We start from the raw sequence: 26,799 nt of genomic DNA, 5'->3' as shown, positions 1-26,799 counted from the left end.
ATTTTCCAAAGAAAGCAGGCAAATGGGAAAAGCACGTGTGGATGCCAGACTGTTTCTTTCAAGGCACCAAGGTTACGAAGGGCATGTCTTGCTGCAAGCACGGGAAAGGGCGCTACCGCCTTCCACAGAGGCAGTCACTCTCTGCCATTCAACTGCCAGACCTTAGCGGTCTCTGCCGCTGTGTGCATGAGCTGCAGGAAAACACACAATACCTGGAAGTGAGTGGGGAAATAAACAGTTCGTGTCTTCTAATGGGGCGCCTTTTGACGGGAGTCTGCGTCACTCCTGCCCAACCTTATCCAACAGAGGAGCCAATAACGCACATCCTATCGCAGTAGCTTGCATGTGCCTGGCCAAGGTGATCTTGCAACGCCTTTCTCTTCTCTTACTCATCTTTCTATGAATCTTTAACGGTTCCCCCATTACTGACTATATCGAGTTCGAATCCTGCCTCATGGTATTCTCTGCCTCTACTCACTTGGGGCCATCTCCCTTTTCTCCCGTCATAGACCCACTGTCATCATTTTCTATTTTGAACCAAGCCAATGTTTTCTTTTCGCTCTTCACAGTTCTACCTAGATCTGAGCTGAAGATTCTAGACTGTCATAATTTCACTATTACTCTGAGTGTCTGTAAACACTCGGCTTCTGGGCTAGGGACGTAGCACAGTGCTTGTCTAGCATGCACAAGGACACAAGGATTTGGTTAGTTGCCAACTACGTCGTAAGTCAGGTGTGCTGGCTCAGGCCTATATTCCCAGCACTTGGGAGCTACAGGAGTGATGATCAGAAGTCTACGGTCATCCTTGACTACATAATGAGCTCAAGGTGAGCATAGGGTATATGAGACTTCGTTTAGGAAATTCAACTTCCATTGGACATAAAAAAGTAAATACAATAAATGCTCTATATAATCTTGCACTGTCCAATAAAACAGTTACAAGCTACCTGTGGCTATTCTCCAAGTGTCATCAACTAAATAAAACGAAGAAAAAAATCAGAACGAAGAAAAAAATCAGAACGTCGGCTGCAGGAACCACATACGACTAGCAGCTACCATAGGGCATAAAAAACCCCCGCCACCTCCGGGTGTGGTGGTGCACGCCTTTAATCCCAGACAGATCTCTTTGAGTTCAGATGCCAGCCTTGTCTTAAAAAATAACTAAATAAAACAGAAACTCCTGGAACAATTCTATACATGTGACTGAACAGCAGTCTCAGGTATACTAAAAATTATTTTTTACATTGCTTGTTAAACTTGACGATTCAGATTTCACAGAAAAAGAGTAACCAGATTCTAGAAGACAAGCCACCTTAAGTCATCAGCCAAGTTCCTATCTCATCAGTGATCCCAAAGCATTCTGTAAAGGTCGCAAGATGGCAGATATGAAAAAAGGAACAAGCAACAAGACCTTCGAATCCTTTCAACAAAGCGCTAAGAGACCAACTAGTCTGTCCATTGCATACTATGCCCTCTGCTAAGCTCTGGGGGGGGTCCATACAAAGCAAACAATGGCCTAGTGCCTGCCCCGCCCCGACCCCCTGGGACTGTCAGTACACAGACAGAAACAAAAGGGGACAGAAAGAGAGAAGTGCCCAGAGAGGCACACCGTGCTAAGAGATCATATCGAGTAGGAGGAACTAAGCGAGGCTGCACTGACTGAAGCTCCATTCAGATCCGGAATGGCAACTAAAGGATGAATGAAAACTGAGATTGAAGGAGCCAGAGGAACCGAAGTGTGAAAAAAGACATGAGGAAAAGGAGAATCGAGTTAGGTCCAATGTGCCTTGAGGGAAGAGCACACCCAAGAAACTATGAAAAGTGGGGGGTGGGGGTGGCACACGCCTTTATTCCCAGCACTCAGGAGGCAGAGGCAGGTGGATCTCTGTGAGTTCGAAGCCAGCCTGGTCTACAGAGCAAGATCCAGGACAGGCACCAAAACTACACAGAGAAACCCTGCCTTGAAAACCAAAAAAAAAAAAAGAAGACGAAGAAAAAGGAAAAGGAAAAAAAAACTATGAAAAGTAATAATTATTTGAAATCCTTTCAATACTCATCCTAATAATACGAGAAGTATACATTAATCTAGATACCATTTTAAGAGTTTGCTTTCCTGAGACTAGCTGGTGTTGACAAGGAGAAGGTGGCCCAGGCTCAGTCTCTTCTCATTACTGTGGAAATGTTAATGACCATGACTTTGGTCAACACAACATTGAATAGCAGCTCAACATTCACATCCTCTGACTCAGTAATTCTGCTTCATGGAAAAAGACCTAAGAAGTCATCTGAAACACAAAGATTTAGACAGAAAGAACTTTTCGGTAAGGGTCTTTATAACTACAAAGAATAAGAGGAAATTATCGGGTACATAATGATCTAGTTATACTTATACGGTGGAATATTATGCAACCAGTATGAATTGACTGTCATAAATTTTCAACATAGACAATGTTTGTAATAATCGCAAAAGTGGGGCCCAGGTTGGTAAGATACAGTACAGTTACAACAGTGAAAATAATATACATAGGAGGGATAGTAGAATGCTCACATCTCAGTGGTGAGATCATGATTGCTTATGATTTTGTATGCAGGGCCTGGAAAAGTATGATCTGTAAATCAAATCTGGCTCGCTGACTGATTAGATATAATGTGTAGTTGGAGCACAGCCACAGATACATTTACATGTTGTCATTACCTGTGACTGCTTCTTCTGAGTTTCAGTAACGGTAGGTATTGAGTAGTTGTGACCTGGCCCACAAATCTTTGTAATGTTCATTACTAAAGCCCATTACAGAAAAACGTTGCAAGTCTCCCTGTTTTCCAAATTCTCTCTAATAATGAATGGGTTAGTATTTTTCAAAAAGGCGTATTTCCAATTCGTGACAGCCTTTATGGAACAGAGTCACAATTTCAGATAAACACCTGAGCGCAGCAGATGTTTCTGAAGAAGGTGGGGCATGATGGGACGTGATCCCAGCCAATAAAACACTAAACCTGTCATGTAGGAAGACAGAATTTAAATGGCGTACCTGTCAAAGTCAACAGCTCTGATCCAGGGCCACTCCTCATTTATAGGAGGTTAGCCTAAGGTTGGGCATGTTACTGTCTTCTAGTTTCCTCCTTTGAAATGACCTCTGTGACACAGCCTCCTCCCTGTAACAAGGACCAGTGGAATTTCCCCGCCAAAGAAAGGGAAAGGCTATGGGAATGTGTGAGCTCTGGCTGGAGAGGCAGCTTAAAGCTTAGGGTAATGTTCCAGGCTTCCTAAAGTTAAGTTGTCCATTTCCAAGCTTTATCCTCTCTCCTAGTTTACAACCTAGAAGTACAATGGGAAAATAGGGAGCCGACACGGGGTAAAGTGAGGCAAGAGGCAGAAAGGAGAGGACAAAAATGCATTCCAAATGCCTGGCTCAAGAGCCCTCAAAGAGCTGTAAGATGTGCCCACCCTCAGAAGGCAGTCTAAAGACTCTGAGACCTGTCCCCAGCAAAGGTGCTCAGTCTCGCCAGGTACGTTTCACTTTTAGGAAACCGTGAGTCTTGTCTCTATAGGCCAAACCTCCATATTCACAGGCGTCTGTCCTTTCTCCTAGATCTGCCAGGCCTTCAAGGCCCTGCCTCAAGGATGCTTCCCCAGATGCACACGAGCCTCTGACTCCAATCACTGTTTACACTTCCTCTCAGCCACGAACACAGCAAAGGATCGAAATGAGCTCAAGAGCAGTTTCCCTTTCAATAAACACACTACCATTCTCTCTCTCTCTCTCTCTCTCTCTCTCTCTCTCTCTCTCTCTCTCTCTCTCTCTCTCTCTCATACACACACACACACACACACACACACACACACACACACGATTAATCACTGGAAAAATGAGAAACAGCATTTTCTGTATTTCAACAAATTAATACCGTGGATTTCATTTGGGGCATCTTAAAAAGTGAAACAATTTGCAAGTAACTCTGCTCCCTTTTTTCATTTAATTTTATTTATATTGTACTTTATTGAAAAGGGAAAAGATACAGAATACACCACGATGCTCAATTATTTAACGGATCATACTTAACATTTTATATTTTAACACAGACCCGTACCAACAATTGTTCTCATGAGCTTTCTGAACCATTTAGCTGCACTGCTCTCCTTCTAAATCAAATATAAGTAATTTGTTGTCATAGCAATGCTTCTTCCTACTCCAAAATAGTTCAATACATGCTTTGTTTCAGCAGGCAACTATCTGTCTACCCAAAATTGGTCATTATCTTCCATCTTCTTGACAAATGTCTTATTAAATTTAGCTGCCTGGCTTTTACAGTCACCAGGAGACAGTATTTCTGTGCCACTTCCTGGCACCTGTACAGGAAAGGGGCTTCCAGGACCTCTTAGGAACTGCCTGCAAGCATAGCCCAGCAAAGTCCCTGGGTGACAGCCAATCTCGGAAGTCATGATGACAACCATCCTTGGCGTCATTACCCAGCTTATAGAGCACTGTCACTTGCTTTCCTGTATTCAAGACAGGGCTTCTGCTACACCCTAGACCACCATCAGTTCCTTATCTACACGCATCACTAGAGGAAGTGACACTTGTTGGGTCCCTTCCTTCCTGAGGCTGAGTTCTGATCTTCTGTCCTTTTGATGTGGTATATAGTAAGGTAATGAGGGAAATGAAATAAATCAGCTACTGGAGTTACAGCAACAGCAGAGCCATGGGATATGATTTTGTCAGTGCCCTGTGCAATGGTCCAGTGATGGTATCAGAGATCCTGGGCCAGTCAGTGCAGTGTTCCTGGTAATCTTGTATGTGTGGTGCCTCACAAAAGTGATCTAACTTGAACTGTATCACTTGGCCACCAAGCCCCCAACAGTTGGATCAAAGTGTATGCGCCTACAACCTTATTCTCTGTCTCAAAGATTATCCATTGATTTAAAACATATATATATATATATATATGCATGGGGCTGGAGAGATGGCTCAGTGGTTAAGAGCATTGCGGCTCTTCCAGTAGACCCCATCCGATTCCCAGCACCCACGTTTGGGTATCACAATCATCTGTAACTCCAGTGCTGGGGGACCTGATGCCCTCTGCTGGCCTCCAAGGACACTAGGCACATAGATGGTGCACAGACATAGATGACATGAACACCCCCCATGTTAAATAAATAAATAAATATTAAACATGCATATGCATGACTAGTGTTGTTTTGAATTGCTGTTCCTTCAAGCTCTGATCTTTATTTTGTGCAGCCATGGTCTGTAGTATCTGCAACCTCCTCCATCTCACACTACACTTTTATGAGAAATGTAAAGTGACATTCGCCCAGGCCTTTTCAGAGAAAATGGAGGAAAATAGATCTCCGGGAGCAAATCCTTTCTTTTATCCATCTTTTATTTTTACTTATGATTTTGTTTCTGTAAACAAAACTAAATAAAGGTTTACTTCATAAAAACCAAGAGACTGAAAGGGGAGGATTGTTGTGCTGACATGAAATGACACTGGCTCACCTGCTCCCGCTTCTCGAAAATTCTCTGCGTGGAAAGGAAGATGACAAGCGAGAGCTTATTTGGGAAATGTAATCAGAACTAGGAGCTGCCCTAACAGAGCCTGAAAATAAGATTTCACAGCACCATGTAGGCTCAAGAGCTGAAGCTGAAAACTTCCATTCCCACCCGGATGTGCCCAAATGCAATTTGCCTCTCAGTAGGACTTCCCACTTCACATAGTCCAATTCCGTTCAAACATCTAATGAAAAGAGACAGTAGTTGCGATCATTTCTGTCGCTTAGTCCTTGTGAGCACTTGTCTTCTACAGATTGCAGATGCTGCTTCTTTCTCAGCAGAGTGAGCAGAAGAGATTATTTAGAACACCAATGTAACTATTATCTCAATTTTCCCACACCTCACACCTGCCACATAATTATAGCCCTAAACCTAAAAGGAAGAGGGAAAGTCACAAGATTTGGGTCAAGTCTCAGAGAAACAGCAAGCAATAGGAAGAAGCCTATGGGTCAGAAGCCTGTCTCACCAAGCAATGTCATTAAGGCCAATGAACAACAAAGCTCGGGCCCCCAACTCCATGCCCAGACCCAGAAGTGTGGAGTGTTTAATGGTGTCTGAATGCTGATGAAAACCTCAGACACTTGGAGGATGTGTGGTGCTTAATTTTGTCTGGCAGTGCCAAATTTAAAAATTTACTAAAATTCTTTAGCTGAAAATGTGCAATTTTGACTTTAAACGTGTTTCCTCCCTGGGGCTCAAAATCCAATTTACCCAGCCCACCTAGAAGGATGCTTTTGGTATCAACATGCCACCCTTATTGATCTTCTACAGACCAAGTTGCTGTAAGATGCCTATATGAAATATGTGATGAATGGATATGACAAAAAACCATAAATAATAATCTAGTAAAAGTTGACTAAAAGAAGAAATGCATAAATCTGCCCTTATGACAGTAAACCTTAACAGCTTTTCCATAAACTTCTAGCAAAAATCAAGTAAGATCTCTTATTCCCATGCAAACTACTGGGAAATTTAGAAAAGGAAGAAACACTTACCCCACCCATTACATGAGCTAGTAACATACACTTAGTATCAAAACCTGAGAGAAAAAGATGGCAAAAGAACACTGGAGTCGGATTCCCTCAGGAACGTAGCTATCAAGCCACCAAACAGTAGCAAGCCATATCCAGGAATAATAGAGAAGATAATACGTCATACTCAAGGGGACTTGATTCCAGGACTGCAAAGTCCCTTTAACATTACATAATCAATCAATGAAATCCACTACTTTTTAAAGACTAAAAACAAAAGCGCTAGGGTCGACTCAAATTTTAAAAAGTCTGTAAGACCCAACATCCATTCATGACTCCTTCTTTTAATCTTAGTAAAGCCAAGAACAAAAGGGCCTACTATAACCTAATGTGTATCATTGAACAAATCTACAGCAACACCCCTCGGAGTGGCACAATACCCAAGCATATCCTTTAAGATAAGGGTATAAACTGCTGCCACTTGGACCAAACATTGTACCAGAACAATACAACAACAAAGGGAACTATTAGGGGGGCTGGAGACATGATGACTCAATGGTTAGGAGCACTTGCTGCTCTTGCAGAGGATGAAGGTTCGGTTCCCAGGACCCACATAATAGCTCACAAGTACCTGTAACCCCAGTTCAAGGGGGTGGGGGGTCCAACAGGTATGCACATGGTGCACATACATGTATGCAGGCAAGATACTCATATGCATAAATTAAAATAATAAATGTAAAAAAAATAGGAAACAGAAAAAAACCAACTGGCTGCAAATGAAGCCACAGGTGTCTCATTTGTCAATTATGATTACCAACACAGGTAACTCAAAAGAATCCCCCAAGTAAATTCATTATCATTAACTTAAAAGTGTTTAGCAAGGGTTAGCTAGATCATGAACAAAAATCCATCATATTCCTAGGCACCAGCAACTAACAAAATTATATGCCACTTAAAAAGGGAAAAGGAAATAGTATCTGGTTATGCTCCTAGGCTCTGGGTCCAGATCACCTGTTTTCTAATTCAAGTTCTAACCCATTAGTTCCACGACTCTGGACAAGCTAATTCTCTTTAAGGACTGTTGTGAGTAGTAAATGAGTTAAGACACATAAAGTACATAGAAGAGTGCCTAGCACAAAGTAAGAGGTAAACTAAATGGAGCTTATGATGACTGTGAAGAAGCCGCTAACAGGCCTAGTACCCGAGCTCTGCTGGACTCCAAAACATCTCCAGGGATGAGAGTCAGGGAGCTGCCTGTCACAGGAGCCAGTGGAACCTGCCCATGTTTTCCCAAAGGGTGGACACTTAGCTCCCCCACCCAGCATACAGCTCATTACCCACACACTCCGCTGTCTACAGAGTAATTAGCAGAAGAACACACCCTCTCTCTGGAGCTTTCTGCCCTAATCTTACCAGCTCTTTAACTGGCAGTAAAAGTCAACAACTTCAAGCTTCCTAAGAAGATGAAATCCAGACTTCCTGGTAGATACCCTTCATTATCCAAAGGAAAGGTCTATCTCAGCCCCTATTCAGACGAAAACCAGGAGCTGTCTATGGGTTATTAGAAGAAAGGTGAAGTTCCTAACTATAAGCAGGGGCTGCGGTATATTTTTAATACTTCCTACATATCACATAGTGGCTTTAGAAATATTAATTCTTGGGTGGGATAGACTCAAGCTATTAAGAGTGTGTGACAACACATAGATTAATAGAAATGGGTTAATTTAAGTTATAAGACCTGGTTAGAAAGAAGCCTAAGCTATAGGCCGAGCTTTCATAATTATTAAGTCTCTGTGTCATTATTTGGGAGCTGGTGGGACAGACAAAGTCTGAAGATGTGCATGAGGCAGCAAAGAAGGAGAAAAGAGACCACCCTCCCTACCATAATGGGCTGACATCTCTTAAACCAGTCCTTTGTTATAACAGTCTAAGTTTCTATTAAATCCAATGTGTCTATTTAAAAAAACAAGACTTACAGGCACAAGAACACCCCCCCCACACACACACCCCATAATAACAACCTTTTTTTTTCTTTAAATCAAAGCTTTAGGACTAGCGATGAAGCTTAGTTATGGAGTTCTTGCCTAGCCTGCAGGAAGCACTGAATTCTGCCCCTACCACCACATAAACCTGGAGCATGCCTGCCATCCCAGCACTTTGGAGGTGGAGACAGGGAGGATCGGGAGTTCACTGCCATTCTTGGCTATGTAACAAGTTCAAAGCTATCCTGTGTTGTGTGAGACAGGATAAAAAAAATCAAAACTGCCATTCTTCTAAATGGAGTGTGGGGTTTTATAGATGGTTAGCCTTAGTGATACTTAAGAGAAAATAGAAAAGTAAAAAGAAAATTATACTAGAACTAGCTATGTACCTACTTAACTCTTAAAAGTTTGCAAGGAGATAATAAACACGTGTATGACCCATTGTTTAGACTGCTCTCTTCTGGAAGCAAAGCTCTCTTGCAAAATAGAACACACATTCTTGTAATTCTAACATAGAGCAATAAAATAGGAGTATCTCATACATATTTAAGTCCCCTGTTAACTTTCAGCCTTTATTTGATGTTTATAAATATCTTTAGAGACCACACACCTGAAATTAAATAACAACAGCCAATTTAAGAAAACACTTTCTGACATGGTACTAACAGCAAAGAAACTCCATTTCAGCATAAAATCCACAGGAAAACAAAAGCAATGTGTAACTGGCGAAGCATGCTGGAACCATGTGCTGCTGACTGACCCATCCAGAATGCATCATGAAATTCTTCCCTCCCCATTTTTACCTTTCTGACACATTTGGTCCCCCATCCTGTTCAGTCTCTTCACTCCACTAAAAAGCAAGAAATGAACTGACAACGTCACAGACTGACTGAAAAGCTGTGTCAATACTGCCGGCTCTCCCACAGATGCAGAAACTGAGTCTCAAGGAAGGGAAGGGACTTACGCGACACGGCAGGTGATGGGTAGGTCTCCTCAAACAGCTGGTCCCCCAGTACAGAACAGATGTCTTCTGACCAATTCTCTAAAAAAGCTTACAGAAAATTGTCAACGGGCTCGTCACAGATTCAAACTGTAACTGCAGAGGTCTTTTAATGGTAGGTTCTATTATTTTAGCACATAGAGACCAAGCCAATGTAAGGACCCCAAAAGCAAACCAAAAAAGAAACAAAAAATTCAAAATCCAAACCTTTTTGGGTGCTTACATGAGCTGGCAGTAAAGCATAAAAGGAATCCAAAATCTGAAAACCTCTGAAATCTAAAGTATTTCTGTCACCAAGAACTGTACAGATGAAGGAGTCAACCTGTACTTAACCATGCTAGCTTTGGAATCAACCAGATGTTAAATATCCATACCAACTTGTCCACTTTCTAGCTGTGTGACCTCAGACACACTAGCTAACCAACATGGATTTTATTTGTCTGTATATAACCTGGAAATGCCAAATTATGTATCTATGTATTCCTCAAGATGCCTGCCACATGGTATTATTCAACAAATGTTACTTGGTACTATTACCACATCCTCAGCACTCTGTGTGAGAAGACGATTCAGGAAGTTCAAGTCCACCATCTTCACTTCAGATTACACCAGCCTATTCCAAGAAAACCCCAAACTCGGGTTCTATTTTCTGAACTCTGGACCAGCAAGAAATAAGGACTTAAAAAAAAAAGCCTGCTAATGATTCTGGCTGGTACCATTGCATTCATTCTCAGGCCCACACAAAACCAGACACCTCCAGTCTCCAAGGTGCTTTTCACAAAAGGAAAATATAGAGCAATTGGAGGAAGGAAGAGATCAGAAACACACCAGGTCTGGGAAAGGGCATTAGAAGCAATAGAAAAGGACTCTAGGAACCAAGTCCCAGCTACTCTAGTTAAGGAGAAAGCAGCCACGCTTGGTCTTTGATAAGGTAGAGCTATCTTCTGGGCAAGGTCTTAAGAAAGGAGATATGCTGGGCGGTGGTGGCGCACACCTTTATTCCCAGTACTCAGCACTCGGGAGGCAGAGGCAGATGGATCTCTGTGAGTTCGAGGCCAGTCTGGTCTACAGAGCGAGATCCAGGACAGGCACAAAAACTACACAGAGAAAGCCTGTTTCGAAAAGAGAGAGAGAGAGGGAGGAGGGAGGGAGGGAGGAGGAGGGAGGGAGGGAGGAAGGAAGGAAGGAAGGAAGGAAGGAAGGAAGGAAGGAAGGAAGGAAGGAAGGAAGGAAGGAGATAGTTAGCCAGGCACTAGGGAGACAGAGGCAGGCAGATCTCTGAGTTCAAGGCCAGTCTGGTCTACAAAGCAAGTTCCAGGACAGCCAGTGCTGTTACACAGAGAAAAATCCTGCATAGAAAAAAACAAAACAAAACAAAACAAACAAAAACCAAAAAGAGAGAGATGGTTGCCTAGAGAGGGGTGTCATTTTCTTCAGTGATATAACCACCGAGACTTGCCCATGCTCCAGTAAATAAGCTCTCACCAACATTCGAGCAAGGAGTTCTAATTAAACTCAGTGGGTCACACACAGAAAGCCATAACAGTAGGTGAGGGACGTATTGGGAAGAAGATGGGTTTTAGCAGGAGAGGGACAGGGATGGCCAAGGAGAATGAAAGGTGAAAAAACTTTCATTATATACACATACAAAACTGTTAAAACCAAACACAAACACACACACACACACACACACACACACAAAGAAATTCTAGTCCCTCTCTCCCTCCCCCAAACCACAAGGAAGCCTGGAGGCATAAAGCACAAAATGGAATTCTCATTAAACTTTTAATATGGGACATTAGGTTCACTCATCCTTCAAATGGGGCAGAGTGTCACATAACCACAAAGGGTGATGGCGTGACAGACCAGTCATGACCCTGCTACTCCCAAGTGCTGTGGCCTTGGGCAAGTAGCTTCCTCTCTGAGGTTTGTTCCCATTGGTAAAGCAAAGGTCATGAACTCCAGGAACTCAGCTCCCTCCTACCTCTCCCATTTTCTGGACAAGAACTCAGTACGAACCTGCCACGTAAAACTGCAGTAATCTGACTACAAATGAACCTTGACAATACATTCCCTGGGGGCAGAAGCATGTACCGTGCTTTCTCCCACTTCCCATGCTAGGCCCCGAGTAATTGCTTAATAACTGTTAAATGATGTAGATTCACCACACAGTACTTAGCATATAAGGAGCTTTTTGCATGCCAAACAGGTCTCCTCAAACCTCTCTCCCACCAGACTTTTGAAATGTGGCAGATTTTACCACCCCTGGGCTTTTAATACAAAGAAGCATTGCACAAGACAACAAAGTTCCTTGTCATATTATGTGACAGTGATTGAACAGCTAGGTAGCACAAATTCTGCTCTTTTACCCAGTATGATGCAGATCTGGGCCTGAGTGCTGGTACCCCACCCATCCTACAAGTTATATGATTCAGGGTGAGTCAGTGAATGCAGCTCTTGGCGAGGCCCCACAAAAGCACTGACTATTATGGAAGAACTCCTGAATTTGACATCCTAGGCCTGACCCCACTCTAGACAGAAGCAGAGCTCACTAGCATGCAAGGAGACGGACCATTTATGCTAAAAGTGGAGCCCAACGGCTTTGGGAATGCAAAGGAGGAAACACCTGTGTTGAGATATTATTTAACACACAGACACACAAGTCTCAACTTAGGCTCTGAATATTTAACACAGTCTCTACAGTAGTGATGGATTCCTAATCCTGTCTGCTGACTGGAATCATGTGAGGAACTTTAAAAGAGGCCTATATCCAGGCCTCAGCCAGATATGTTTAAGAACGGGATAGAAAACCAGACATGGTGGCACACACTTCAAATCCCAGCACTTTGTGGGCACAGATGTCTGTGAATCTGAAGCCAGAGGGCTCTACATGGTGAGTTCTGGGGTAGCCAGGGCTACATAGAGACCATGTTTCAGGAAGAAAGAAAGGAAGGGATGGAGGGAAGGAGGGATATTAGGAGGGAGGGAAGGAAAGAGAAAAGAAGAAAAGAAAAGGAAGAGGAAGAGAAGGAGGAAGAGAAGAGAAGAAAAAAGAGTAGGAGCTGGGTGGTGGTGCCGCACGCCTTTAATCCCAGCACTTGGGAGGCAGAGCCAGGCAGATCTCTGTGAGTTCAAGGTCAGCCTGGTCTACAGAGTGAGTTCAGGACAGGCTCCAAAGCTATAGTGAAACCCTGTCTCGAAAACAACAACAATAACAACAAAAAAAAACTAAACAAAAAAGTGAGTGGGGTAGAGGAGCAGGCATATATTTGTTTTCTATTCAACTCAGCCTCAGTTGACTGAGAGGAGCACCAGATGTTGACAATCTTGTCTTCCACCTTCTCCTTTTCCATTTCTAGACCCCAAATTAGTGTCAGGTCCAGCGGGTGGTGAGGTCTAGAAGAGGCACCAGCATTCCAGTCCAGTCCTCAGCACACAGCTCGCTAAGCCAGGCGAACAGCAGTACAGTTACCTGAAAACCAGAATGGGGGGGCGGTCTCCTTGCCTTCTTTACTGCCAGAGCTTGAGATAGAATCTGTCCATGCCAGGCAAGTAAGTACCCCACCACTGAGCTGCACTCGCAGGCCTGGGGGACTTAGCTTAGTCAGAAAAGGCTATTAGCTCCTCCAGCCTACACCACACTGTTACATATGTCAGACACTGAACTGTCCTGAGAGCTCTTCCCTTTCTGGAAGCATCTATCCTCCTCAAATTGGTATTCCATGTATCCTTTCTCAACTTCTCTACCCTGTTTCAGGCTGACATTTTCACACAGTGGTGAGTGCTCCGGGATCCCTGTATACCTCAGAGCATCAAGTCAGTCTCTGTGTGTGTGTGTGTGAGGGGGTGTCTGTCTGTCTGTCTCTCTCACACATATACACCAACCACACACATAGATGCTTACTTTTAAAATTCTGTCTTAATCAGCCCCTGCTTGCCTCTAGGGACTTATCTACTCTTCTAGTAATGCCCTCTCCTCTTTGCTCAACTTCCTGACACTGAGTAACTGCTTGGTTTGGGCAGTAATCTCTCCACCCAGCCCGCAAGGGGCACAGCCTCCCCTACCCAGGGTGTTTTCTCGTTGCCAAATCTTTTCTCCAGTGAATATTTTATGATAACCGTTCCCTCAAGCTACCAACCACCTCCTTTCTTTACTCCTATTTATTTATTTGTTTGTTTATTTATTTATTTATTTTGGAGCTGAGGACTGAACCCAGGGCCTTGTGCTTGCTAGGCAAGCGCTCTACCACTGAGCTAAATCCCCAACCCCTTATTTATTTATTTTTAGATCTTAGTGATAGAACCCCAAAATGGCTCCATGCATGCAAAACATGTTTCACCCCTGAGCTACACTCCAGCATTCTTTGCTCCTTTTAAATATTCTGCATGGGCAACTGTTGTTCTAATTATTTTGTTTTGCTAGGTAAGTGTTCCACCACTGAGCTTCACCCATAAGCCTTAATATTTTTCCTAATTACTGTTAAAAATCTGTGCTTACAGCAAATTCACACAATATAGGATGGTAGTAAGCAACAGTTTAATGTGTCCCTTCCCCCAACCACTCAGGAACAAGCACTCTTTGGTATATGTTCTTCCAGACTTTTTAAGAGTGTGCTCATAAAAAAAAAGCACCTATAAAGGGTTTTTCTATCATACATATCGTTGTGCTATTGTTTCTTTTCGTTTTAGTAACGTACAGCAACAGCTTTCAAAGTGGTTACAGAAGGCTCCTTTTAAAGCCACACAATATTCACTGACCTGATTTACCATTCGCCTACTGATGGATTCATTCCCAATGCTCTCTGTTTACCAACTGCCATAAAGAGCTACACATACAAAGGTCCTCACACATTAACATTTATAGGGTAAATATTTAGAGGTGGGTGGAGTGGTTGGCAACAGAGGACAAGCCTTTCCTTGAGCCCTCGGGGCCTCCTGTCTCAGTACTGCTTGGCAGAGGACCAGCCCCTTTCCTGAAAGGCCTGCCACTCTTGGGTATCACCCCACTTCCCGGGGTGTCTTTCCACTTCCAATATGGCTGCTGCTTTGCTGAACCAGCTTTCTGTCCCAGAAAGGAAACATTCCCTAGACTATTCTTCCACTTTCATTTGAGCTTGAAGGATGTCCCTTGTCTTTTCTTCCTTTATATTCTCGAGGCAAATGCCTCCATAACTGACATTTCTAGTCCTAACCACATTTCAGTTGCCTAGGGAATATGCGAGCCTCAAAGGTCTAAATGTCTCAAACATCTGAAATTTAAACAATCCCCAAAATGTACTCGTGACCTTTGTCTCTAAGCCAGTCTCCTCATGTGAAAAGCCAAGGGATTGAACAAAACTCAATTAACTAAAAAACAAGTTTAAAAAGAAGCAGGAAGGAGCCAGGGACACAGCACGAGTGACAGTGCTTGGTGGAATTACTGAGTGTGGGAGCACAGGGCTATAATCCCAGGATGCCTGCAGGAAGACCAAAAGTTCAAGGCCAGCCATAGCTACATACAGTTCCAGGCCTGTCTAGAGATGGAGGGAGGGAGGGAGAGAGGGAGGGAGGGAGAGGGGAGGGAGGGAGGATTGCCGAGGGCACACCAGAATTTAGGACATAGCAAAACTGATTTAAAAGAACCAGACCTCACATTTAAGGAACACAAAACTCTCAGGAAGGGGCAAGGTATAAACAATTACATCATATAAGGCAGAATAACATTGCTAAATAGACGAGAATCATGAAATCGGGCTTGGAAGCCTGGAGACAGCTTCATGCAGACTGTCTGGACCAGGCCTTGAATGACGAGCATTTCAACAGAAAGAAAAAGTATACCTGGTTGAAGGTGTAGCATGAACAAAGGATAAACGCAGAGAGGCATGGAAGGACACAGTGTCCGTGACTCAATCTGAAAGCACAAGAAAGCACGCAACAGAAAACAAAATTGGAAGGGCTGGGAGCCAAATCACAGCAGATCCTCAGTTTTAATGTATGGAGCTCAAGCGTTGATTCCCTAGAGGATTTATGTATTCACCAAGCCTGTCTGTGTGCCATCTCTGACTGATTTGATAAGTGGCTGACTAGAAAATTACTCTAAAAACATTTTGAACCTGAACAGATACTCCCTGGGAAACATGCCTATGGCTGATTAGCATCGTCAGCCAAGAACACCATAAAAAAGTATATGCACCTCTTTGTCTGCCATCCCCACAAAAGACAACTGGGAGCAGTTGATGGTTTTTCAAGAATGTATCATTGTGGGAGTAGCAAGAGCAGTAGATAGAGCAGGAAGGATACTCGAAGCAGGAACTATCTATCCATCGGGAGACTGCTGTAATAAGACACCGGATGTAGATGATGATGGTGATGAAGATGAAGATGTAAGGAAAAATTAGATGAACTAGGACAGAGGAATAAGAAAAGGAAAAGATGGACTGAAGAGAAAATGAAAAGGACTGAAGAAAAAAGAGGAGTCAGGGTATATAAATGCCGGAGCTGTCAGGCAACGCTGAGACCGCTTCTGCCTTCCTTCCCAGCATCCTCGAGGGGCCTTTAAAGTCCCACATCTCAAATCAAGTGGCTGGAAGAGTCAGAAAGAAAAGCATGGCCTGTTATGACAGTCTTCCCAGAGCGTGCCTTAGCTCTTGCCATCACGGTTCATCTAGTGACTCAGGATAAACAATTGCCACATTTGCCACCCCCTTCATCACGACTGTTCTGTAAGTTAACTAAAAGTTTAATAAGTTTGTTGGATTAAAGGATCGTTCCTCTGGCTTGGCATTTTACTCCAAGACGTGCATGGACCTTCTTTCACTTGATTCCCACGCTCACTTACCCTTTGGACAAAGAAGGGCAGAGGTCATCCATCCATCCCTTCCAGACACCAGCCCTGGTTCATACCTCTGAACACGTGCTATGCGTGACCATTCTAAACCGTTCACAGGCAGTCATTTCATTCTTATAAGAACCTCCCGAGATGGCCCAGCAGTTAAAAGCACTGGTTGTTCTTCCTGAGGACCAGGGTTTGACTCCTAGCACCCACATGATAGACAGCTCATAAGTGACTGTAACTCTAGTCCCAAGGGACCCGATGTCCTCTTTTGGTCTCCTTCGGCATATTTAAGGTGCACAGATACGCATGCAGGCAAAACAGCTATACAGATAAAAATAAATTAAAATTTTTTCTGGGCAATGGCAGCGAACACCTTTAATCCCAGGACTGGGGATGCACAAATAGGCAGATCTCTGAGTTTGAGGCCAGTCTGGTATACAGAGTGAGTTCCAGGACAACCAAGGAAACACAGAGAAACCCTATCTGAAAAAAAAATAAAAAAAAAATAACCTCATGAAAGATATTGGTATTATTACCATTCCATAGCTAAGAAAATTACCCAAGCACTTCAGGTATATTCACCTGGCAACAAACAGGAGAAAGGGATGAGCTTGGGAAACCTAAAGAAGAAAGGAAACAAAAATAAACCAGGCCCAGAAATGTCAACACTTAGCCAAGCTAGAAAGCAGCAGTGCTGGGACTCGAAGCCAGCTAGTCTGGCTCTGAGGCCTGTATATTTAACTAGCCACCATATGTCTTAGTCTATAAGAAACTGAAGCACAGACAGGCTACTTGACAATCCCAAACAACTCGGTGTTGTCAAGCCGTTAGTAACAAAGCTAAAACCGGGACCTAGGCCTACCTAGTACTTAACCCAGTACTCTGTATTACTGTGTGTTGCTCAAGTCCACTGGGCTAGCGGATTATCTTGGCCTTTTTCTCCTTTGAGCACTGTGGCTTATGCCTGACAAAGCTGCTAACTTCCGATCCGGGTCTCAGACGCCAGGCTCTGTCATGGAGGAAGGAATGGCCTCTTTCTAGCCACAGCTGCACGTGTAATGAGCGTAAGCAAGCAGCATCTGGAGTCAGGCCACACTGGCTCTACACACAGGCTCGTGGGCTCACACAGCTCCCCGCACCAGCTGCCCATGACAGGCAGCAAGACCAGGGTCTCCGGAGAAGTGAAGGCAAGGGGGAAAAAAGGCAGAACGGCAGAGGAGCCCCTATACCAAACAGTTACCCAGGTGGACTGCAGCAAAGGAGCGTCATTTTGAGAACTGCTACGGATCGCAATGTTCAAAATTCACAAGATTTCTGGGGCTGGGGATGGAGCTTAGGGGTGAAGTGCTAGCATGTACAAGGTCCTGAATTCAGTCTCACATGCCACAGGAAAGAACTCGGTGAGCAAAAGCAAAAGTCTAATTCCATTTTATGCTGCAACAGTTAAAAGTGTAAGGAGGCCATGCGTGGCATCACAATGTGAAACTAAGTTGGGAATCCAGAGACCATCCAGCACTGCTTCCATTTAGCTGTGCAACTTTGCCACGGGTAGACATGCGGATCCACTGGACATCTGCTGAGAGTCCTTAGGTTCTTTTGTCCCAAAAGAAGAGACTGGACAGAGATAGGTGAATGATGACAATGAAAGGTTTGATTAAGAGAGAATGCCCTTCCAAAAGAAGAGAGCAGACTGGTTGGTTGATACATAAAATGCCGATTGGGCAGTAGCCAGGCAGGAAGTATAGGCGGGGCCAGCAGAAAAAGAATTCTGGAAAAAGGAAGGCTGAGGAGACACCAGCCTGCCATCCAGGGAGCGGCATGTAATGGCACACAGGTAAAGCCCCGGAAAACGTGGGGACATATACATTAACAGAAATGGGCTGAGTTTAAGTGTAAGAGCTAGTCAGAAGTAAGCCTGAGCTAATGGCTGAGCAGTTTAATTTTTTTTATAAAGGGAGCAGAGCTGGGAGAAGGCTCTGGCATCGCTGCTATATAGACTGGGCCGCTATAGGTAGCTCATTTGTATATCTCAGGCCTCTTTTTTTTGCACGTGCTGTTAACATGCTGATCTTGGTGAAGAGTTTTCAATCCTTCTCATAGCCAATGAATGAGTTCTTCATACTCTAACTCTGACCTCACTCTCTGACCTTCTCTGCTGCCACAGCTTTGGAGAGTCATTTCACCTGTCTGTTTGCTCATCTAAAAAATGAGGGAGGATGCCAGACAGTGGTGGTGCACACTTTTAATCCCAGCACTAGGGAGGCAGAGGCAGGTGGATCTCTGTGAGTTCAAGGCCAGCCTGGTCTACAGAGTGAGTTCCAGGACAGCCAGGGTGCTTACAGAGAAACCGTGTCTTAGAAGAAAAAAAAAAAAGAAAGAAAGAAAGGAAAAAAATAATGAGGGACGATAGCCACCTCTGAGCTAAGCTCTGAGGGTTTGTTTGTTTGTTTTTAGCTCTTCTCCCCATCACTCAGCTGATTCAACAACCGAAGCAAGCGCTGCTAGAATAGCCTGCATCTCCAAGTCAACAAAAGGGCAAACGAACTGGAAGCAAGTGAAAATGCTAGATAAACCCAAAGTGATCTTTGCGGAAGGCTGCCACTGAAGCAGTACATGGGCAGTAGACTTAGCGTCGAGCCTACAGCAGAGTTAATGAGTGTTCAAAAATGTTACAGATTGGTTTGGTGCATGGCGGTGCACACCTGTAATCCTGAACCTCAGAAACGGAGACAGAAGGGTCCTGAATTTAACGGATGACCTGGACTACATAAAAAGACAAAGGCCTTGTCTAAAACACAAAGTCACCAGTGTTGTTATTACTGTCAACTTTTCCAGGAGTGTGTAAGATAATGAAAAGTTACTGCGAGCTCCTCCTCTGAAATCTCACACTTCTTTGCCCATCAGACCCTGTTCCTGGTTTATAGCAGTTCAAAGGTCTGCAGAAGCACTCAAAAGGCAAGAAGCATTTCTGTACGACAGTCATGTCACCTGTAATCCCAGAATTAGGAACCAGCTGTGCTTAAAATATATGACAAGATGAGAAACACATTGACAAGGAATGCCATGAAGAATGTGGAAGCACTAGATAGCTCGTCAGACAACCATCAGACGAGGAAGTCATTGAGGCTGGTCCCTCCCACTCATGCCCAGCTCATTTCTCTAGTAACACAGCAATTTGCAGAGAGGGAAACATCACAATTACTCCTCCTTAAGATTTACAAAGCCGCAGGGCAGTGGGGCACAAGCCTTTAATCCCAGCACCAGGGAGGCAGAGGCAGGCAGATCTCTGTGAGTTCAAGGCCAGCCTGGTCTACAGAGCTAGTTTCAGGACAGCCAGACTGTTACAGAGAAACCCTGTCCTGAAAAAAAAAATTTACAAAAAAAAAAAAAGCCTTACAAAAGGAAGGCAGAGGCTGCAGACTTTGTTGAGGCCCGTTAAAGGAAAGCTAACCTCCTCCTAACAATTCTCCTTTAAGTACATGATTCTGACTTAAGAGAATGGGATCTGAGCTCTACCTCTGACTCTGGGTGGAAACAATGTTCTAAACTGCACAAAAGGTCACAATATCAGAAAACGTGCTATTACCGCCCTCCCTGCCCTCAGTCATTAATACACTTGTGCCTGCCACTTTGCCAGGAGACTACCTTCAGGAAAGCTGAAAACATGCTAAGGAGGGACTAATTACCCTCTTTCACTAAGACAATGTACTTATATTTCCCAGAATCCTTTTCCTCAGTGCACTTGCTGGTAAGCCTGCCCTGCTTTTCTGATCTCTAACTCCAAAAGTATAACTTTTTCTTTCCCTCCTTTTTATTACTCCTTTGAATAACAGCTAAAATCCTAAACCTATACAATAAAAACTTAAAAATAAATCCTACGCCAGGCTTCAGTGGCTCACCCCTTCAGTCCCAAACTAAGGAAGCAGAGGCAGGCGGATCTCTGAGTCTGAGGCCAGCCTGGTCTACAGAGTGAGTTCCAGGATAGCCAATGCTACACAGTGAGACTGTGTCTCTAAAAACAAAAAGGAAATAGAAGTAAGTCCTACACGTGCTTGCCCTGACACCAAGTATTCTCATTCTCTGATGTTCCCCTTGCCTGACCATGTAGCTACTTGCAAACTTAGATCTAGCTCAAAAAAAAAAAAAAAAAAAAAAAGGCTTTTCTTCCTCTTACCCATCTCCCTCCTCTAGGCAGCTGCCAGGATATACAACTTGGCTGGACTGTCGTTTTCTCTAAAACACTATTAAAATATTCTTTATGCTTCATCTGAGTCAGTTTTTAAGTTCTATTCTCAATGAAACTGAAGAACCCAAAAAAAGGGGCCAGTCCGAGCAGGACCAGGAACTTAACCCAAGGTTACAGTGAAGTGCCTGTGGAAAAGAAGGATTTCAAAAATAATAACAGGTGTGGGCCACAATGTACTTTGCAAACTGTTTTTCAGGACAGACCCAAAGCAGGGAGTAAGAAATTTGGGAAGCTGATCCCAGTTTCCACATGCGTCCATCTGAGCAAACAGCGCTAGCTGTGAAGTGAAACCTGGCCAAACAAGAACAGGCTGCTTGCTCTGGAGACCCAGGGACACAGCGGCCTTCACATTCTTTGCAAATCCAACTCAGCCTTGGCCAATAATAGGTCATCCCTAACCTTGGCCTAAGACAATACTTCCCCCTAAGGGGCCTTTCCAGGGTGGACAGCCACAGACAGGGCTGGAAGTCAATCTCTTTTCTTCACTTACTGGCCAAGAAAATAAAAAATGAAAAGCCCACAAGCAAGCAAGGACACTTGACCTTGGCTGATGCTAGCTCACAAGGCTGTTCTTTTGAGAGCTGGATAGGGCAGTTACACGGAGTGGAGACCCACAGGTGAAATGAGTCACTTTCCTCTGGGTGCCCATATTGCTCATGGCTGGGAATGAGAAATGCCCGGGGGAGAAGCAGCAGCTGGCAGCCCAGGGGGCCCAGTGTGAAAATGTTCAAGATAATGAAGGACGTGTGCACATGAGCCTCAGGAACATTCCTGCAGGGTACAGAGAATAAAGTGCAGTGAACAGAATAAAAGTGCAGTGACAGGCACACACACACACACACACACACACACACACCCAAGCGCCTGAAGCTCCAGTGAAGGAAACCCTTAACAAATGCAAACGGATGAGGAAGTAGTGATGTGAACTGGATCCTTTATTGCCGTCCTTCCTAGGTCTTAGAACGGTGAGTTTGGAAAAGCTCATTTCTAATGTCTGCCCTTCCCTTGGGTTGCAGTTTGCTATAGACATGCGCTCCAAACAGCTCTCCCAGGGAATAGAACTATTGCAGGAAGACACCTTAGCCTCCTCAGTCCTCAACTAAAGAACTGCCTCTTTACCCACCAATGCTTGTGAATATACCCACAGATCTTCCAAGGTGGGGGTGAGGCACCTCCCTACCCGTGGCTGTAAAGTCACATGACATAGTAAGGCCTAGAAACCACATTTAAACTGGGTCTCCCTCCCGTGACTAGTGGCTTAGACTCCAGAGCACAGTCTATTTTAAAACAGTGGTAGTTCTTGAAAGGAGAGGTTTACTAAATACTAGGATTGTAGAAGGTACTGGGATTTGCTGGTGGTGCTGTGGCTTTGTTTTGGCCTATTTGCTGACACTGTAAGTAAAGGCGTCAGGAATCTGATCCCCTAACAACAACCTTCTGCCACAGTGTGCTTCCCTTTTAGCTAAGATACTGGTCTGCTTTAAAAGGTGCTCCTCTGGGCCGCGGTATGTATGTAGCTCAGAGGTAGAATACTCGTCCAGTATGCACAAGGCCTTGGGTTCTATCCCCAAGCTTGGTAACAAAATAAAAAGTAAAAAAGTAAACCTGCCTTTCTCTAAGCCCTGTGAGTGGTTCATTCTCCTCAATTAACTCAATCAAAAGACATTAAGAAAAATGTAAAAATGAAACCCATTCACCTCTCTCTATCCAACCCACCCACAGAAAACCACACCCTTCATACTTCTGCTGCTCATCACTGGTTTCCTAGACTACCAATCTCAAGATAGCTTGCATCCTAGAGTCAGCCCACTAATACAGAGCAGGAATAAGTAAGCCAAGAGGTCCCTGGAAAGCCACCAGAGCCACCTCCTGCCCCCCATTCTCCCAAAGGACTGGTTAACCTAAGGTAATCTTCATAATGTCCACAAGCATTACCACCCAGGTGCTAGCTTCATGAAAGCCAGTATTTCTGCCCACCGCATGCCTCACACAAAGATTGCAGGGATGCTTTTGTTAACAAAAATTCTAAATCCAGTATCAAGCCCTACCATCAGGCACCCAAGATCAAAACAGCCAGTCATAATGCTAACCATGAAGGAACTTCTCATTTTAGTTGACATCATGGTAGTTGGGGTAACAGTAGTAGTAGTGACTGCCGTTACCCACCTCATCGCTATCCCAACTAAAAGATACTGAATGCACATTATGTGCATACCATTTACTACAGTAAGTGACTTGTTAATGGTTTCTCATCTTTACACAACCCTGATATATTTATATGCGATCATTTCATTTCACAAATATGAAAACACAGGCTAAGCTACCCAGCGTTACAGAGCTAAAAGGATTTGAACTCAAGACTGTAACACCTCAGCCCACAGACCCACCATCTACCACTCCTGCCTTGAAATATACAGAACTACAATGACTGCCAGTAAAAACTAACGTCCGGCCGGGCAGTGGTGGCGCACGCCTTTAATCCCAGCACTCGGGAGGCAGAGCCAGGCGGATCTCTGTGAGTTCGAGGCCAGCCTGGGCTACCAAGTGAGCTCCAGAAAAGGCGCAAAGCTACACAGAGAAACCCTGTCTCGAAAAACCAAAAAAAAAAAAAAAAAAAAAAAAAAACAACTAACGTCCTTTGCTTTGCTCACAGTGAGCCAAGACTACTGCTCAATTCTTGATTGAGATGATTTCATTTAATTCTCACAACAACCCTGTTTGGTAAGTGCTGTTAGTACTCCTATGTTACAGATGAGTGAAACTGATAAAGTAGTTAAACAGCATGCCTAAGGTCACATGGTAATGGGCTCAAAGCCAGACCTCTTGTGGAAACAGAACTTCAAAGCTCTCTCCACTAGGCCCAACTTGCATTAGGACAAGGAGAGATTTGATTGCCCTACTTAGTCAGGAACCCTGCTGTGTCCCAATCCTGATGTGTTGACTTAATGGCAGTGAGGAAACCTCTCTAGTCCTTCTGTGTACATGCCAGCAATTCGGGTCTAGTTACTCTAGGAAAAGAGGATCCATCTCCTTCTAGAAGTGTCTCCTAGCTCCCATTTCCTTCAACCAGATTTCTGAAGATAACACCTCACCACAGTCCTCTGCTAATGCTGTGCCCAGAACATCTAATAAATGTTTACTCAGAGCTCCCAGAGCCACAGTTAAGGGCCTTAATGTGCAGTCTGGCTCTGTGCCTTATTTAATCAGCACCTGAATGAAATGTCTCTTTGCTAGCAACAGCCAGAGCATAGTCAGCTAGAGTTTTTCTGCAAACACAGCTGGTGAACTGGCAGAGGCCATTCCACTCACAGGCCAAATATACCCCAAGGTGACAGCCCTGCTGATGTGTGATGGAGATGGGGAGATGGAAGGCACTGAGCTGGAATGATGATGGACGCATGCTTCCTTTCCCTCCAGATGATCTCATTCTCCTTCTACACACCTGAGCACCTGCCGCAGGCCAGAGTTTGCACTGTTCCTGCCCAACGCACCACACTTCCAGCACCTCCACATCCCCGGCTGCCCACATCCTTTGGACCCAACCAATACAGAACAATACTGCACCTGGGTGGAAAGGTATTGATAGCTGCAATACTGTCTGGAAAAGGAGGCAGAAAAAAGCACCAACCCTGGGCAAGGAATATGGGAAAAGCCTGCTGCTTAAAAACACTAGACCAGGCTGGGCGATGGTGGTGCAAGCCTTTAATCCCAGCAGGAGGATTAAAGCACCAAAACTACACAGAGAAACCCCATCTCAAAAAGAAAACAAAACAAAACAAAACAAAAACAAAAACAACAACAAAAAACACTAGACCAGGGTAAGGTAACTAGAAATTTTTGTCATTATTTTTCTTTGAAAACAGGGTTTATTGATTTGATTTGAGGTTTTTTTTTTTAGGGGGGGGTTGAGACAGGGTCTCTTATGTAGCTCTGTCTATACTAAAACTTATTATGTAGACCAGGCTAGCTTCGAACTGAGAGATCCACCTGCCTCTGCCTCCAAAGTGCTGGGATCAAAAGTGCGTGCCACCATGCCTGGCTGGTTTATTTATTTTTCTTTCTTTCTTTCTTCCTTTCTTTTGTTCATTTGTTTTGTTGTGTTTTGTTTTTGTTTTTTTTTATTTTCAAAACAGGATTTCTCTGTGTAGCCCTGGCTGTCCTGGAACTCACTCTTGTAGACCAGGCTGGCCTTGAACTCACAGATCTGCCTGCCTCTGCCTCCTGAGTGCTGGGATTAAAGGTGTGCACCACAACTCCTGAAGAGGTCCATTGATTTTTAAACTCAAATAGTCATTACAAAAAGGGTTTTTCCTTTTAAACAAATTCACACAAAGAAATAATAGAAAATGGCAGCAGTGACTAGCAAGAGGAGTAATAACTATATTCATTCTGTGTGTGTGTGTAGCAGTTCTGTTTACTCTAACATTAGAAAACATGAAAAATCCAAAGCCCAAAGCCTGAAATCTTCGAGCAGAATGTCTTAAATAAACACATAAATTCAAAGGGTTTTCTGGCTCCACCCCTTTTAAAGAACTATGCATAAAAGGCCATCTTCCTTCTTTATACTCACAGTACTTTGAATCCAGTCTCAGTCCTCTGTCTAAAGAAACTCAACTTCCAGTCCAACACAAAAGGAGAATTTCTAAAATAAACAATGCAACAGTTTTCTTTAAAAATTAATTTCTCTTTTCCTCCTTTTTTTGAGATACTGTCACATTACACAGTCCTGGCTAGCCTGGAACTCACTATGTGGACCAGGCTGGCCCCCAAATCACATTGATCTGCTTGCCTCTTCCACCCCAGTGCTGGGATTAACGATGTGTGCCACCATACCCAGCCTGGCTTTTTGACTTTTTATAATGAAATAAAAAAGGGATATAAAGATAGCTCAGCACGTATTTGGTGCCAAACCCAACCACCTAAGTTCTATCTCCAGGACCAACATGGAAGGAGGAGCGAACCAACTCCCAAAGTTGCCACACATGCACATAGCATACATACACACACACACACACACACACACACACACACACACACACACACACGCACGCATAATAAAATAAAATATCTAAGAATTCAAAGTTACAGGCTGGAGAGATGGCTCAGTGGTTAAGAACACTCACTGACTGATCTTCCAGAGGTACTGAGTTCAATTCCCAGCAACCACATGGTGGCTCACAACCATCTGTAATGAGATCTGGCGACCTCTTCTGGCCTGCTGTCATACATGCTGTATACGTAATAAAAAAATTAAAAATCTTTAAAAAAATTCAAAGTTACAAAGAATGTTGAAGGATAATATATTAAAACTGGGAAAGCAGGCTTTTTTTTTTAACTCATTCTTTCCCAGATAGCCAATGAAGTCTGTCCACATGCCATTCTTACTTCACTATGAACCTTTAAAATGGAGGTCGTTTCTTCCCAGTTCCCCCAGGCATGTCACATTCTCTAATGAAATGGAGATTTTGATTGCATCTCTTCACTTCGTGTGATCAGAAGACCACTTGCAGGGGTAGCTCCTCTTCTTCCATTATGAGTCCCAGAGATTGAATCCAAGTCAACAGGCTTAGCAGCAAGCGCCTTTCCCTGCTGAGCCATCTTGCCAGTCCTGAAACAGGCATTTTCCATTGTAAAAGGCATCGTGTTAGAGCCGTGAAATACTCTGGAAGGAGGCCAACTTGAATGGAGTTGTCAGGTAGAAAGACAGAGCAATGGGAAAGAAAGAATATGAAAAAGAAAGGTAGGAAGGCAGCAACAAGTCTTGGAAAAAAACGTAGGGAGGGAGGGAGAGGGAGGGCAAGAAATAGAGAGGGATGGGTGGAGGGAGGGATGGGTGGAGGGAGGGAGGGAGGGAGGAGGGAAGACCTCGTGTTGAATTCTGCTGTGGAGGGCATTCAGGAGGGCAACCATCTCATGAACAACTAAATAATCGCCCCCAGGTTGTACACGGGTGCATGCTATCTTCACTCATCTCCACTAACTTACCTCAATGTTCTGGGCATCTGTCCTTGACGGCATGGGTCTTCCTTGGGACAGGGCAGAGAACACGATTCTCTGTATTGCATATCCCCTAATGAAACTTCATGAACATCTGTGACTTTTATCAATGGCCCAGAAATGACAAAGCATTCTTAAAGCTTCACTTGCCTTGGCGAGGAAGAAACAGGAAATGTGACCCTGATAAGATGCAAGGTTACAGTTGAGACACTGTCATATGAAGGAGGCAGCAGCAGC

The 26,799-nt window shown here is 44.0% G+C and overlaps 1 protein-coding gene across 9 annotated transcripts in view; it reads right to left on the bottom strand.

Annotated features, from left to right (window-relative positions):
* The window catches only part of Tmem164 (transmembrane protein 164), a 167,686-nt gene that overhangs the window by 129,755 nt on the left and 11,132 nt on the right, over positions 1-26,799 (bottom strand). For 4 of the 9 annotated variants that reach the window (XM_037199009.1, XM_028876967.2, XM_037199010.1 and 1 more), the window contains 3 exons: positions 26,551-26,742; positions 25,951-26,173; positions 25,136-25,207 (listed from right to left, as the gene is read on the bottom strand). The exons of the other annotated variants lie outside the window; for them this stretch is intronic. The gene's annotated coding sequence lies outside the window, so the exon portion shown is untranslated. The remainder of the gene's footprint in view (positions 1-25,135; positions 25,208-25,950; positions 26,174-26,550; positions 26,743-26,799) is intronic. 9 annotated transcript variants of the gene reach the window in all.

This window comes from Peromyscus leucopus, chromosome X (assembly GCF_004664715.2).
Source record: "Peromyscus leucopus breed LL Stock chromosome X, UCI_PerLeu_2.1, whole genome shotgun sequence".
In the NCBI taxonomy this organism is placed as follows: Eukaryota; Metazoa; Chordata; class Mammalia; order Rodentia; family Cricetidae; genus Peromyscus; species Peromyscus leucopus.
Note: the sequence above shows the minus strand (reverse complement) of the source record. Positions and strands in the feature narration are given on the sequence as shown.